The sequence below is a fragment of the Crassostrea angulata genome, chromosome 5, assembly GCF_025612915.1.
Source record: "Crassostrea angulata isolate pt1a10 chromosome 5, ASM2561291v2, whole genome shotgun sequence".
NCBI classification, from domain to species: domain Eukaryota; kingdom Metazoa; phylum Mollusca; class Bivalvia; order Ostreida; family Ostreidae; genus Magallana; species Magallana angulata.
This window is the reverse complement of record NC_069115.1, coordinates 15,720,463-15,732,505: the sequence shown is the minus strand read 5'-3', so window position 1 is coordinate 15,732,505 and position 12,043 is coordinate 15,720,463. Positions and strand designations below refer to the sequence as shown.

General features: G+C 31.2%; 1 pseudogene; it reads right to left on the bottom strand.

The window, feature by feature from the left end:
• Positions 1 to 3,752: 3,752 nt before the first annotated feature.
• Positions 3,753 to 5,335, bottom strand: LOC128183381 (uncharacterized; annotated as a pseudogene).
• Between the last annotated feature and the right edge of the window lie 6,708 nt (positions 5,336 to 12,043).

Below are 12,043 nucleotides of genomic sequence, written 5' to 3'. Positions count from 1 at the left end.
GCTTTAGCATGGGTATAAAACTTAATCGGAAAAATAAGTTATTTCTAAAGGTCGACCTAAACAATCTGTTCAAATAATAACTACAAGATAATTATAAATAATAATAATTAATAATTAATAATAAATAATTACAAGAATTCAGTTATGAAACAATTTTTGAAATAGATTGAATATGTTTGTTTTACATTGATTTTTAAAACTTAATTTTATCAAATTTGATAGGGACGTTAGGTTATCAAACGAAAGTTATTTTAAGGTTACATGAAAAAATAGTATAAAACAACGTTTGTGCACCAAATTTAAAACACGTAACTAATATAGACAAACAATTTTCTGTCGAATCGTCAATATTCTTATATAACCTGGGGTTTGTGTTTTGATCTTATTTTATTTCGTTTTTTTTGTTTGCTTAGTTATTTTTTAAATTTTACATTCATCCAAAATAACAAAAAATATGACTTTAAAATTGTTCGGCCAAAACAGTGGTTACCCTAACCCCTGCCCAATCATAAACTCACAATGTAAACTGACCAGGTTAATTTGTGTTTTAACCAGTAACTGTTACATCTAACTTTTATTCGCAGGGAAGAAATGGGGAGAATATTTACGAGAGTCTCGTCCTTGGAAATATATTTTCCCTGCAAACCACCCTTTTTCGCATGGTTGCAATATCAAAACGGGTATAGATAAATCTTACTCTAGAAAATTAGTCGTCGCAATACCATTGTATTCACAGTATACAGCAAATTAATGTCCTAAAACTACCGATGTATATCCAAAGAGTAAATTCGACCGAGTTATTATGACATAAATAAATATCCTATTCTAAAAGTTTCAGGTTCTTTGTTGGTTGCTCGCGTTAAGAAGATTTTTAAATACACCTCATTGGAATAGTATGGGTATTTCCTTTTTTGAATTCATTTATATTTTTATGTAAACAAGATACCATGGACGATTCATGCAGCCATTATATTGGATAGATACAACTGTAATCACGCTAATAGATTAATGTCATTTGGTAACTGAATAATTTTGAGCAAATAGAAAACAATTGCAACATTGGATTTAAGTAAGGGAAAAGATTTACATTTAAGTTGTTATTAAATTTGAAATTATATATAATAAGAGTCATAATTATATGTAATAAGCTACCTAAAAATAGCTGCTTATAAAAGAAATAACGTTTGTAAATGATCATCATGATATGTTGCGTAGTACACGAATAGATAAGAGAATTGTTCACAATTTTTAATTGTATGTAAGAGAAGAAGTCGTACAAGTGAAGAAAAAACTACATTCCCCTTGAACGTTTAACAAAACAAGTCATGATAAACATGTAACTATATCACTTAAAGTCAGTTCATGCAATTCTTTAGCAATTTATGCTATGGTTTGTAATTTTAATGATATGGTATGAAATTGATATGCAATGCTACAAGATTTTTATGCTCTGAGAAATTGACATGAAAAGCTTGAATTAATGATATGGTATGTAATAATATGCTATGAGATTTTTAAAACGAAACCGCCTCCGCAAACGGAAGAGTTTGCTTAAGAGTTAAATGCTTTGCTATAATGTACTGTGGAATCATTAGATTTCGTGGTGGCTCATTTTTTGTAGAATTCGTGGGTACTTCTCATCCACGAAATAGCATCCTCCACGAATTAATAAATTAGGGTAATAAAGTCAAAATTCCATTGGAAGATATATGAGAATACACGAAATTATGTCCTTACAAAACTGTAAAATTTAAGCCATCCACAACAATTGGTCCCCACGAAAATTAATGATTCCACAGTATGTTGTAAAAGATATGCTTGTATTAACTGTAGTCGTTTTTACGAAAAAATAATTTATCGTTCGAAAAAAAAAATAACTACAAGGTGATGATTATAAGAAACAACCTAAAATACTTAAAAGTAATGCATATCATCTCCGCTGTCATGTGTAAGATACATTTTCAATATGTAATTACGAGAAAACGGGTCAAAAGCAAGGGATAAAGTTCTTCAGGAAGTCGCTATTGCGGTAGACCTCGTCGTTCGTAAAAAAAAAAAGTCGTCATATGAAGCTACGAGATAATATATGTATGCTGTGATATAACAACATGTGCTTGTATTTATTATGTTTTTCATATTTAAAATGTTGAGTTATATAATATCAAATTGTTTTTACGACTTTTATTACTTTGTAACAACTAATTATCCTAGACATTCGACTTAGTGTCTCGTTCAATTACTTAAAATGTGGCATAATGTATGTACGACTTAGTAAAATGATACTATCGATGGACAGAAGCATTTTATAAATTGTTGTAAGTTCTTGTTTTTCAAACGATATCAATGATAGTTAAAGCAATGATGTACTCATCGTATTCTCATTATTACAAACAAATAAATAATAAAAGGTAACGAACTTGTATTCAAATTTGAATAATACATACCTTACATAGTCAAGTAAGAAACAGATTGTTTCAACAAAAACAAATAACAAAAGCTACTCTTAACATCTTTAAACCCTTAGAAAAAAACGTATAAAAATCGCACTTTTCACATTCTTTTTCACATGGTTCACACTAGCGTTTTATTATGTTGGTACATGTGCACCATTAAGAACATCTGATCAACAAAGACAATGACGTTAAGGTCGGAATCTAGTATATGACAGGAACCTACAGAATTCTGATATTTGAGTTATGAAATCTGTCAATGATGCTTAAAAACAATAGCTTGGTTTTAAAAGACGTATCGGAGCTTAATTTTAAGGTAAACACAGTGAAAGGTCATGTTTTAATCTGTCGTTTTAATGAAATATAAAAGAAACCTGCTTTAGATCTCGGAGGGTTTTTTTTTTCGATTTTGACGAATGAAATATATCCAGAGTGTCTGCAGTCTCTACAAACACAGCATGGCGAATTATCTTGAACACTTCTTTTAAATGATATTAAATCTAACATAGGTATTAGGATTACTTTTTATAGGATGCCCAATGGAATGTCAAGAAAATATTTTTTTTTCTGTATAATTCTCTAAATCATAAAGTATGGGGAAAAGATATATCAAATCAATTATGGCGGCATAATGGATCTTGCACCTAACGACACTCTGAAATAATTCACTAGATCTTGACCTCATGGCAAAAATATACAATTATTGCTATAAAAGTACGTCATCACATGTTCATAATCAACAGTTAACTGACAACGCATGCAAATTGAGTTTATACATTGCTTAACAAGTAAATAAACACATACGCGAGCATAATATATCCATGTTTTCAAGATAGTTTGAATTTGATTAATTTGATTAAATAATTAATTGAAATATAAACTTAACGAATTATACAATTTGTCTATATTATATAATCGATTCCATTCATTTATAAATTCACAAAACAACGTGTATACAAGAAACATTAAATTGGTACACGGATAAATGTGCTGTTTTTTGTTCTCATATGGAAAATATTTTTTTTAATTAACCGATCTTTATATCAGTGGTGGTAATGTCGTAAGTTTTCGTCTATTGTGTTATTTCTTTTTCAGGATTTGGCCTGCCACTTTGATCGACTAACAAACCAGCTGAAAAGTTATTTTCGAGAGCATATATTTACATGTGTGTTGCACTTTACATCTTGAAATTCAAACGATGTATATATGTATATAATATCGATAAATAAATGATAAAATAGTATATGGTAAATAATACAATGTTTAAAAAATATTTATTGTCCCTTTAGACATTTTGACAATCTATGAAAGTATTGTTTTGCCTTCACTTGTCATCCTGTCGTTATTTGTGGAAGTACAGTACGGCAGAAACATACCTGTAACAAAATAAAAACACGTAAAACATATACTATTCAGCTCTACTCGACGACTTTAAGATGGCTTCCGAGATTTGTTCATGCTAAAATCAAGTGTTGTACGTCTAATAATTTACGGTGTTTCTAGGAAGACGTGCATTGGTACTTACGTTTAAGTGAAGAGCATGCACCATGTGTTGGTCGACCAAATGAAATTGGCCCTCGAACAGTGCGTCGAAAAACAAGGACCATAAGCAGGACAAATACAACCGCCATAAGGACACTCACACCGATCACTATGCTGTTTTACAGGACAAAAATGAACTTGAAATTCATTTGAAATGTCAATCATTTATAAGTACTTTTGATAAAGGGCTAAAACAGAAACTTACCTTACTTATCTTAGTTTCTTTGTGTAAAGACGCATTTTCCTGTTGAAGATTTCTACTGATATTTAACGTTGTGTTGGATGCTGGAGATTGGAAAAATCTGGTTAAACTAAGTGCTTCTCTTGATTTTTGAGTTTTATTCATTTCCATCGATTTCCCGACTAATCATAGCATTCAGAATCTGATCATCAGATAAAAGGAAACAATGTATATTCTATAAACAATTCTCAGCAATTTTTTTTCTCTAAAATAATTTTAGATTTCATAGTTTTTTGTTAAAAGCAATGACATTTGTTTTTGATAAATATATATAATAATCGAAATAAACGGTTGCTATTTTGTAAAAAAGAAAATAAATTCAGTTACTTACAATTAAATGCATTGCCTGAATTATATACTGTTGGACATCGTTGACATTTTTAATCATAATGTCGCTGTATTTTATTTCCTCCAAAATTAAATTCGGCGCATACATTTCATAGAAAGTAAATTCATCCTTAACGTATATGACAATCAATTTGATATGTGTACTGTATACGGGAAACTTTCCCTAACGTTTTATATTTGCCTCCCTGCAAAACGTTTACTCAATAGGAAAACAAATATTATTTTGTAGTTAAATTTAAAGAAATGTTTTAGACTTTAATATGCAACATTAGCACTTCTTAGATTAAATAATAAACCATTCATGACATCAAACAAAAACATGTAATATTCTTAATGCGATTATATATATATTCACCAGCTATGAGTTTGCTTGGCGCGCATACTTCAACTGTTAACATTTTATCCACGCATTTATAACACAGTGATAAATGTAAGTATGACAGGGGTGGGTGGTCGTTTCACAGTTTTTCTTTGCGGCCGCTTTTCCCAATTCCTCGTGTGTTTGTGGACATGATGAAACAATCTCAGCGGTTTCATTTGCCAGTGGACAACTTGCCTGCAAATTGATTCCATTAAAACATTGGTTTCTAAGTCCATGTATTACAGTTCAACAACTCTTTCGTAGAAAAATTCTTTATGCAGCTAATATATGATTTTAAAAAAATACTAGTATATTCACCTCTATATTTGATACCAATCCACAGATTGCAAAAAAAAGAGCAGGAAAAATATAAGAAAAATTAAAGTTATTCATGTTAATTTCACTGTATGAAAAATCTTTTAGAAAACTGAGTTTGCAATCCTAAACACTAATATGAAGGTCTGCATAAGTAAAGGCTCACAGGATGAAAATATGCTTGTAGAAGTTGCTGAACTTTTATCAAAATTATATATATGTCATACAATGGGGCATTAGAAGAGTATATCATCATAAATATTCTGTATCATAAATACCGTTTTATTATACGTTGTCGGTTTTTTAAGGGTATTCCCTTTGCCCATGTTTTATTCTTCAATTCTGAATTGTACATGAAGATGACTCATGTTTCCTTAATGCTAAAGTTTATAAAAACCAGTGTGAGAGAGAAACTTTCATTAACTGGTACAGACTGCGTGCAGACTAACATCCATTACTCTTATTCCTCTGTTTATACCTGCATCAATATTAAGATAGTTTTATGATATTGGTTTTTATGTCACGTTAGAGCAATACATAATCGATTTCTTATCGAGCACATCAGGAATGTAAATATGCAAATCGTATATAGGTGACAACTTACGTTAGTGCTGACAGGTCAATTGCTGAATATTCAAAGTATATAACACTATGATAATAAATTTAATTTCTTGCTTAAGATTGTAAAACGTATATAGTTTTTTAACTGGGTGACAATTTGACTTTTGCTTGTTTAAACTGTTAAATTTGATTTCGGAAGAAGCAATAAAAAGTTTACGTAATATTTATGAGAGTTTGTAAACATAGCGTAATACAGTATAAACCATACAGATATTACGCAGAATAGCAGAAATTCCTCAAAATTTTTTAATAAATTATTAGTAAGAATCTCTTTTTTATGACTAAGTTGCATATCAAGTCAGTCATCATTAGACTTGAGTGTGAAATAAGAGGTATCTATGTCCTTGAATTGTTATCTAAATGATATGATCTAGAAATGTGTTTTGATCCCTGTGAGAGTGGTTTTTATTATTTTGTCCAAATATAGGAAATAGGCTATAGTTTGAACTATATATCGAACAAAAATTGATTATTTTGCAAAAATAAACCTTAAGAAGGACTTTTTAGGTGATTTACCAGCTATGTACAATGTATCACTATTGGTTACACACACACGACTCATACAAGAATCAATATCTCATACGTTAATTCTACACAGCAGAGACTAACATGCGCGTACATCGGAAATGGAAAGTTATATCGCTTGTTATTCGTCATAAAATTTGAATTGAATCTTTTTTTTCATTCCCATACAATATGCAAAATATTATGAGTATTGGTAAAACAGAACTATCTATCTATCACACGCGGTCGAAGCTTTACTGAACAGCTAGTGGCGTGGTCCTTATGATATTTTCTTCCGATTACAAGTAAATCTGTAAGGTTATACAAGCATTTCATTTAAGTTAAAACGAAAGCATAGCCTTACATGTAAAGGTTTTTTTAGATATACTTTGTCTGCGTTAATCAATATCAGCTTTATCCTTTTTATTGCTAAACTTCTGTGCATGTATATATGTGGTACTTATTAAAATGTTCTACGCCAAATTCCATTTCATTCACTATCATCTCAACAAATACTGCTTAAAGAGATCAAATGTATTGATATATATCATTCACAAAACTTATTGATATAGTTGTAGTAACATCAGAATAGTTTAAGTTGACATGGATAAAGATATCAAATGTTTAATGTTACTTTAAAATCATAGCTTCGTCTGCCATAAACATTTATGTGTTTCTGTGGGGAAAATTTGAGATTTAAAGTCGTGGGGCTGCATATATTATATATAAAAATATTGCAATTTATGGTAAATAAAGACATGCGCTAATGTTTTATTATCTGTATTACCTTATTTCCAAAACATCCTTTTAAAATACTGAATATACATGTACACTGTATGCCATGACTTTCCACATACAGTTGACTACTGGTGTCATTGGGTTACATTCCTCAGAGTTTCTTTCAAAAACGCCAACCTACCTTAGAAAGTAAAGAATGTTAAGGAAGAAGAGTAATGGATGTCAGTCTGCTCGTAGTCTGTGCAAATCGGGACACGTAGCTTTCCATGTCAAATAAAACCGTTCTATTATTTGGGAGTTTTGGTGATGATGATAAAAATTTTTTAGATGCACTAAGAAAACCTAAATAGGCATACTCTAATTGATGTGCTATATAACCTGTACTTTGATTGTACATGCACTGTAATGTATGAAAACTTTGATTAATGGAAAGCAAATCATTTATGAAAACACTTACCAGTTTCATCCAGGGAATTTCAATTGTCACCTCGGAAACGAAATTATGTTTAACATATATTCTGATATTTTTGACGTTTCTACCAAGGGTAAAAGTTCAGTCACAACAAACAAACAATGGTTTTAAAAGCAAAAATGGGATAATACGTGCGACAGTTGGCTATTTATCAGGGTTTTTTTCACTATATATCTTTTTTTGGAGGGGGGGGGGTTGTTCGACTAATTTTGTGTCGGACGGGCCAAGGTTCTTTTTCTGCGTCGTTGACCAATTCTTATTGTTGAAAAAGTAGTTGAATAGAGAGTCGAGCAACATTTTGTCTGTTGTCCGTTGGTCGTCATTCAGGCATTTCAATTGTTCTTGAATGTTGGCTGGCATACACCGATTAACGACTTAAAATCGATGTTGTGTCGACTGGTCTTTTGGGGAGATTTTGACAAATTGGCTGGTGGACTTCTGACCATGTGTATGAATTACGTGAAACATACTCCAGTCTAATGGTTGAAAAGCGGCGGCCAGGCGGACGACGCAGGCTTGCTACAGACATTTGTGTCAATCATTTTGGAGCAATGCCTACGTAAATGATCAGCAATTTGCGAACTAGTTGATTATGTAATCGACCAAGAGTAAAAATCAAACTATCAATATGGCACAACAATAGCTCAATGATGGTGTGACAATTCACCGACTAAGTAATCGTCCAACGTTTGGAGATATCAGGCATGCACATTATCTCTGTCATGCATGCGTAAGATACATTTTATTTATGTTATTACAACAACCACTGTGAAATAATACTCTGTTTGAACATAAGGGGAAATCATTATTTTTTAAAAACTGGGTAATGAGTAAAATTTTGTTTGTTAAAGATTTATTCAACAAAAATGGTGAATTCAAAACACTACAAGAACTTTCAAATGATCTAAAGAAGAAAAATAATTGGTTGTGTGAATACAATATTTTAAAGAAAGTAATTAAGAAAAAAAGTGTTTTGATATGAAGTGTTGTTTTTATACAAAAAAACTGAAAAGAAATGTTTATAATTTTCATTAGGGAACATTAATTTTGATATATTCGATAAAAGATGTAAATTCCACTATGTAATCTTGCTTCATAAAAAATTCAAACCACCTTGCTACCAATCTGCATTTAACAATTTATTTAATATTGGTAGAGAAAATTGAAAAGATATTTATGAAAGAAAGGTTAAGAACATGTATGACAAAATACTTAGTGAATTTAATTAAAAGTTGTTAAATAATATTTTGAATTGTTATTCCTTTCAATACAAATGTAAATCAAAGTCTAATGCAAATTGTGAATTCCTTCTGTGTGAAAAGGAGGACATTAAGCACCTTTTATTAAATTGTCTATCTGTACAGAGATTGTGGCAAAAATTGAATGGTATTTTGAATTTCGATGTATGCTGGAAACACATCATTATAGGATTCTATTTAGAAAAAAAATTTCAAAAACAGTATTTTTAAATACAATTATATCATATGTATCATATGTAATTTATAAATATAAAATGATATGTAGAATGAATGAAAATGTTCAATCATGTAACACGCTTTTGAATTTTTTCAAAAGGTCTCTCTCTAAAGAAATGGACTTGATGTTGAATTTTTTAAAAACAAAAGTATATAGAGGTAAAATACTAGAACTTATTCGATTGTTATAATCTGTTTATTAGTTAAGATTTTTAAACTGCTTGTCCTGACCCGGGGCAATCAGATATTGTAAAGGGTTGCATATTTCTGAATAAAATATTTAATTAAAAAAAAAAGTCATTACAAGAAAATAGCGCAAGAGATTTCCCAAGAAATCGCTGTTGCGGTATGATATCGTTCGGGAAAGAAACGTTTCTTCTCGTAGTGTAGCAACGAGATAGTACATGTATGTCGTATTATAGCTAAGCCTTATGTTTTTCAAATTTAAAATGTAAATACATGTACGAGGGTTGTTCGGAAATTATTGAGACAACATGGATATTTCCCTTCCTAAGTGACGAATTAGGGGGAAAATTGGCATGAACATTTCACAAATAATTAAACAAAAAATATTTTTTAAAAAAATGATTACTATTTTGTTTACAGCGGTAGATAAACAAATCAGTGGTCGGGATACCCGGCGCAAGCATAAACTCGGAGAATAATAAAACTAAAACATCGTCTATCTAAGTGTCTGCAAAGTAATAGTTTATAATAAAAGAAATCAGATTATTTATGTTTATTTTGCTATTTATTGTGACGAACTTTTGATCAAGTTTCACTTCTGTTCGAGTTGAAATACGGATATGGTACAGATATATTTACCAAACAATATAAATTTACCAACGACAGTATATTGAATTTTGACGTCAAGGCGGCGCAGCAAATATACATCAAAGTGGTGGAAATTTCGGAAAAAAACCTTTTCAGGGCACCCAATTGCTTTAACAAAACATATACGATGGCAAGGGATAGAGGGGTTCAGTTTATTATCTTATTTTACTAATTATTTAGCTAGAATTCAGACAAAGTGACTAAATATCAAGTACTTTTCGCACACTAAATGATGTCAACAGTTCTAAAATATGTAAACAGAATGACTGTAGGAGACATTTCACAGTTATTTAACTTTCGGTTAGAAATAACCCGATTTATTCCCCAAAAATCAAGAATGGAAAGAATATGTGAATGTTGACATCTTGTAATGTAAACAAAAGATGAGAAATGAAGAATTAATTCTAATATCCCTTTGTTTGTTTGGTGTTTCAAACATAGGATCAATGAGAAGCGTTAAAATGACGTTGCGGTAAGTTTGCGGTTGCGCCAGGTCACTGGACGAAGGCAAAATGGTCCGTTTACCAGGAATGATCTAATCATGCTATGGACACGAAACTTTTCACATTGATAAACTATATCCTGGTGTACGTTTTGGTGAAATTTCAAGGGTTTCTTTTTTTCCCCAAGGAAATAATAGTAAATGTCTCAATAATTTCCGAACAACCCTCTGTTAACGTATCATATTGTTCTTACGCCTAAATACCCTGCTCGTTCTACTTGTTTGCCGTTCTAACGACCAATTTTGTTCAACATTCGATTTTTTATCTCATTTAATAACTTATTATATCGTATGTACGACATAGTAAATGATAATATCAATGGAAATAACGTACTTTATATTTTTTTATTGGCGTAATTCCAAAGATGTTGGTGATAGATAGCGCAATTGCCGCCGTGTTCCCATTATCACAAACAAAACTAATAAACAAAAAGAAACAAACTTGTTTTCGCATTTGTATAATACATAAATTTCACATTCAAGTAATAATTGTATCAGCAAAAAGAAATAACAAAAGTTACAATAGGCATTCATATTTTTAAACACTTAAAAAACACATTTTGAATAACAATGCACTTTTCAAATTCTGGTCTACATGCATTCACCAGGCAGGTACATGCACACTATTGAGTAAAGAATTACGGTAAACAAAAAATATACAACATTTTCAATAAAAGTACATCCCATAAGCTGACAAACCAGATAAGATGAGATCATCAATAACGTAATGAATAAATTAACGAAGTTGGAGCATAATATCCCCATCTGTACAATATACTGTATACAAGGAAATATTCGCCTCCGTTTTGAATGGGTGAAATCAAATGGCTTAAATTTGTTCTCTTAAAATCAATTTTGTATATGCGAGCGAGTTTTATTAGGACGGGGTGAAACCGAAAACAGAAAGTAAAGAAGGGCGAAAACAACACGGGGCGAAAATAACCTTGTATACAGTAGTTTGAATTAGATTCAGTGAGTGAGTGAGTGAGTGAGTGAGTGAGTGAGTGCGTGAGTGAGTGAGTGAGTGAGTGAGTGATCTATGAGTGAGTGAGTGAGTGAGTGAGTGAGTGAGTGAGTGAGTGAGTGAGTGATCTATGAGTGAGTGAGTGAGTGAGTGAGTGAGTGAGTGAGTGATCTCACTCACTCACTCACTCACTCACTCATAGATCACTCACTCACTCACTCAATAGAATATAAACAGTGACTGAAAAATATTGAAGTCTTCAATGTTCAAAACGTCACTGTGTAGCTTACACAGAACATGCTTCATTAAATTAAAAGCTTTAGAAGCATGTTCCAACTTTTTAAAATCATGTATTAATTTACCGATTATAAATCTGCTTGGCGCGCATACTTCAATAGTAGCATTCATCCAAGCATTTATAACACAATGATAAATGTAGGTTTGACAGAGATGAGTGATGTTTTCACAGTTTTTCCTTTTGGCTGCTTTTTCCCACTCTTCGTCTGTCTGGGGACATGATGAAACAATCTCAGCGGTTTTATTTGCCAGTGGACAACTTGCCTGCAAATTGATTCCATTGAATCATTGGTATCTAACTCGATGTAATACAGTTGAACAACTGTTTCGTAGAAAAATTCTTTTTGCAGCTAATATATAAGATAAAAAAAACATTAAC